Below are 5,456 nucleotides of genomic sequence, written 5' to 3' on the forward strand. Positions count from 1 at the left end.
TAGAAGCCCAAGCAGGGTTGAGCGCGGGGCCTACGTTGTGGTGCGCTATATGTCAGGTAGCAGGGAAACATATGACTGATAACTGTCATTTGCTGCAGAAATTTGTACAAACACCACAACAACTGTTCTGCAACTTCTGTAGGTCGGTAGGGCATGATGAGCGCAATTACCGAAGTTATGAATTGATGATGGATAGAACACCTGCCTATAGAGTTTAGGCAGAAATGCAGCCTCCTGAACAGGACGCTGGGATGGTGCGGATGAGGCCAAGGCAAAGGAGGACCTGGTAGAGGTCATGGACAACTAATCCGTCACAATTGTGAAGGACTAGGACACTATGCCCACAAATGCACTAACCCAACGTGTCCGTCATGCAAATATTGCACTTATTTTGATAATGAGACTAAGGACTGTCCCACACTGATAGCAAGGATACACGATAAAGGGGTGATACCCCCACAACTGACTTAGAACCTGCAGATTATGAGGCCTGAGCCTCGTGAAGAAGATCTGAATGTGAATATAGTGCTCCGAAGTGGAAATGCAACGGTTGTCGATAAGGGGAAACAACCTGAAGGTAACACATGGGTTTGCAAAGCTCCAGAGAAGGAGGCTGTATTTGATTTGGAGCACGCAAAAAAAATGTTCATGGAAGCAAAGAAGAGCTTTGCTGAGGTCTCTACCTCAGGGAGCCAGGATAAACCTATTCAGCAAATGGACCCTTCTATGCTGACGACCTTTCTAGAGACCCGCATGAAGTTGCTGCGTGATAGCAAGGCTGTGAAGGGGTTACAGGAACTTATAAATAGATGCACTGGAACCACTCTAGGTGAACTGCATGTGGTACGAAAGATTGGTAAGCATAAGGCAAGGACAGGGCATGAGATGAGACTCACCACGCAGATAGGAGAATATGAAATGGATCAGGTCATTCTGGATCTAGGGTCAGACACGAACATTTTTCCAAAGAAGACTTGGGAGTGGATGGGGAGACCTGCACTGTAGTGGTATCTGATTCAGTTAAGGATGGAAAATCAACAAAAGATCATCCCCATGGAACGGTTGCAAGGAGTAACTGTAGATATTGAAGGCACAAGCTGATTTTGAAGAAATAGAAATTGTGGATGATAGCAACCCCTACCTTGTGCTCCTTAGCATTGATTGGGCTACATACATGAAAGGGGTAATCAACCTAAGGAAGTGAAAGATGATATTTGAAAAGAAATCGCTTCATGTAATAGTACCCCTAGATCCTGCAGAAGGATCGCGCTATACTGAACAAATTCGCGATTATGAAAGTGAAGAGGATTTGGACTGCATATATAAGATAACAGCGCGAGACCAAGATTGGGTGAATCCAACAATAGATGGATGAATTACATGGGATTGCGAGAGTTCCTACACCTCAAACTCTGATGAAGAATTAGAGTGCTAGCAGAATTGGCTACATGATGACCTGGTCAATGCACTGTGTCTCGTAAGAGGTAAGAAATCTGCCCACTTATGATGGCTTGAATGATGTGGATGTTTTTTGGATGCAATTGAGAGCGAAGTACCAGAAAAGTAGCGCTTTCAGGCTTTGGAATGGGCACTGTGCGCTACGCCCACGAGATGGTGGGGTATGCACAAAGGTAGTTTTGATGATTGGCACGAGTATAGGAGGATGATGAGAGCATGTTTTGGGAAGCTGAAGGTACGAGTGATGGACAAGTATGACGGGAAGGATGATCCATGTGAACACTTGGCCAAATGGGCTAAGGCCTATGGAGCGAAGCCCCAACCTGAATGGGTGCACTTGTTTTGTCACACCTTGGATGTCATCCTGATGAAATGGTACTTGGAGACAGAGCTCCGCCATGGCATAGGAGAATGGGATATTTTGCACGAAGGGTTCATAATGATGTTCAGCTTCGAAGACGGGTTTGACTGTATTGACGAAGCACTACAAGAAGTTAAAGCAACGATCTTTAGGATACTGCAGGATCCTTTGGATCTGATTCAACCCGATTGGACTACTTAGCTGAGCCACACAATGGAATGCTATAACGTGACTGTTGAAGAAGAAGACGAGGACCCCCGAAAGATTAACATCCCTAAAACCAAGTTTCACCGTGAGGTCGAGGGACCGCAGATCGAGAATCTTGATATAACCGAGCCGCTGAGAACTAAACAGGTAAATATTGACACAAAGGTGGAGCCCAAATTCATGAAGATTGGAGATTACTGGGATGATGCGATGGTAGATAAGGTCACCGAATTACTCCGTGAATACCAGGATTTGTTCCCTACCAAGTTTACAGAGTTAAAAGGGATAATAGGAGATCTGGGTGTTATGAAGATCACATTAAAACCCGACGCGGAGCTGGTTAAGAAAAGACCTTACTCTCTTAATACGAAGTATAAGGAGAAGGTCCACTTAGAGTTAGATAAGATGCTCGTGGTAGGCATCATTTAGCCCATATAAGAATCTGATTGGGTGAGCCCAATGGTGGTACAAGAAAAGAAGCAGAAGGATGAAATAAGAATATGCGTAGGTCTCAGGAAGCTAAATGATGCTTGCGTACATGATCCTTTCCCGACTGCGTCCATTGACGAGGTATTGGATAATGTAGGTGGCCAAGAAGTGTACTCCTTCAATGATGGGTTCTCTGGGTACCATCAGATCAAAATCACACTTGAAGATAGAAGCAAGATGACTTTCACGATTGAATGGGGATGTTTTCAGTACACCGTAATGCCTTTCGGATTAAAGAATGCGCTTGCGATTTTTTCACGCGTAGTCATTATTGCATTCAAAGACTTCATTGGAGGTGTACTTTGATGACTGGACTATGTTTGGGTTGGTAAAATTCTATGTGGCAAGTTTGCGCTTAATGCTAGTGTTACACTAAAAAATGTCACCATGACTATTTACAGTTAGTATGGCTCCATCCACTGTCATACTATCCTCCTTGGCAAGTCTCATGCCTCTGCTCTCCATGTCAAACTTCAAGAAAGAGAGAAAAGTCATTTTAAAGTCAATTATCTCTGGTACGCAGTTTCTCTTAGCCTTACCTGCGGGTACGCAATCCAAGTTCACGGTACCTGCGTACTTGTACGCTCTGTATGTAAAGGTGTGGGTGCGTACTCCTGTAAAGGTCAAAAGGCGCAAGTTTCACTCCAAAAAAGTTACTTGTGGTCATTTCTAGAGTCTTCTAGAAGTTTGTTTGACGTGTATGAAGCGCCTCCAGATGGTTCATGTATCCCTACCAAAGAGGAACTTATCCCATCAATAGGGGAGCTATCCCATCCAAAGAAGGGCTTATTCGATTGATGGTGGACCTGAATAACTTCCTCTAGAGGACTATAAATACAGGCATTGGGCCAAAGGGAGGGGAGGTTGAAAGCTGAACATTCCTAAGGGTAGATGCTGCTGGAATTAGGACTTCCTTGTAAAAGCTTGTGAGGAGAGATTACCATCTTTACTTGTTTCCATTGGGAGGTGGGTGAGCTGATCAGAGTAAGGGAGAACTCTTGTGGACCCTGGGAGGAGCTTGCACAACACCAAGGCTCAGGTTGTAATGGTTCCTTTTGTTACCTTTTAATACAAATTAGTCCATTCTTCTCAACAATTTGTTATTTATGAGTTATTTCATATACTCCTTGGTCTATATGTTAAATATGTTTTATTTTATGTGATATTCAAGTGCTATTTAATCGTTTGATTGTTAGTGAATGCAGGTTTCGAAGGGAAGGAGGAGCTCATCCGGATCAACGAAGCTGGACTACTACAACAGCGTTGGATTACAGGTAGGATCTAAACACTTGATTTCTCATATTGTAAAAGCATATTTAGGGAAGGATTGCTCTTATTTGTCTTGTTTGTCATTAGAAAGTCTTAGGCTTTCTAGGAAGGTCGGTTGTGTCCGCACTAACGAATCTTTCCGCGTGACAAAATGGCGACTCCACTGGGGACTCCATGAATGTGTTTGAGTTCTTTTTGATTTGATATTTTGGTCTGAGAAAAATTGTTTATTTTCTGATTTTTGGTTGTCTAGCTGTGTATTTGGGTGGGTTAGCTTAGAGTCAATTTAGTTTTTTATTTTTCTTAGCTTTGCCAGCAGTACGCAGTCTCTGAGTTTGACACAGTGCGTACTTGTACACACTGCGTCTTTGTGCACAGTGCGTACCCGCGCCTATGTGAACAGATGACCTGCGTACCCCTGTCAATTTTGAGAAAATTTCAATTTTTGCTTTTTTGCTCTTTATATTTTGTTTTCAATTTGTTTTTACTGCCCAGATCCATTAGTTTACTGTCAGAGATCTTCACCTGAACTTGTCCCGTTAGTGTCGAGGGTTTTAGTGGAATTCATAGGGATTTTGCCTTAGGGTTTGATTTTTAAACTGGTCCTGTAGTGACTTTGGCGTTAGGGGTTGTCAAACTTTGGATCTCCTTGGTTTTGATCAGTCCTCTTAGGAGTCGGGCCTGTCATAAAAGTCACCTTCATGAGAGACCTACCTTTGTGTCTTCTCTTTGCGAATCTCGAAAAGTTTGTTTGATAAAGCCTTGAATTCCATTCTTGAGAAAAAAGAACAAAAAGATTTCGATTTTGTTTTTTGGTTAGTTTATGATTCTGCATGAACTGATCCTTAGTTGCATTTTGACTGAGTAAAACATCCGGGAATCATCTTTGTAGGCTTTTGTCCTCATTATTTTTTACTTTTAGGTAAATTTACTTTTAATTTGCTTTTGAGTGAGTTTGATTTGATTGTATTAGTTTTGTTAAATTCGATTTGATAAAATAGTTTTTATATGCTTTATTAATATAGAAAAAACACAAAAATTCTTTTGGAAAAAGTTTGCTTTGGTAGCATTTGTAGACTTTTGGGAGAAAAAGGAAATTTCGTAGAGTAATTAGTGGTCATGAGTCGTGTGTTTTGAAAAGATAAAGAGAATTGTTTCTTTGATTGTCTTTACTAAGAAAGTTGTTTTCTATAAAATTTGCATTTTCCAACTCTCTTAGTTAGGAGATTCATTGAAAAAGAAAAGTAGTGTAAATCATCTTAGGTGCATCTTTGTAGTGGTTGCGAGTTGAGTCTACACACCACCAGTTTCATCTCCACTACCTTTTGTCTTTAAGAAAAAACCATAAAATTAACGCTTAAAGTAAAATCAACTTAGTAACTTTTATTTACTAGGGCTCTGAAACACCAATTTAGATCAGGCTAGTGTCTTGGAGTAGGAGAGTAATTAACTCTCCAAGACAACAAAACCAAACAAGTAGCTTATCTTGTGATAGAATAAATCCAATTGTCTCATTTGTACTCTGGGAAAGCTCCTCTTAAAGGAGAAGCACGAGCTCGTGTCCGAACCAGTGAGGGGATCAATCCTCCCTCGTTGGGAACGACGCCATACACGCACGTATTACAAACGGTAAACCTCGGATTAACCATTGTCGAGGAGCCAGGGGTCACTT

The sequence above is a fragment of the Pinus tabuliformis genome, chromosome 3_2 (assembly GCF_031772625.1).
Source record: "Pinus tabuliformis cultivar Carrire ecotype Pingquan chromosome 3_2, CPIR1, whole genome shotgun sequence".
NCBI classification, from domain to species: Eukaryota; Viridiplantae; Streptophyta; class Pinopsida; order Pinales; family Pinaceae; genus Pinus; species Pinus tabuliformis.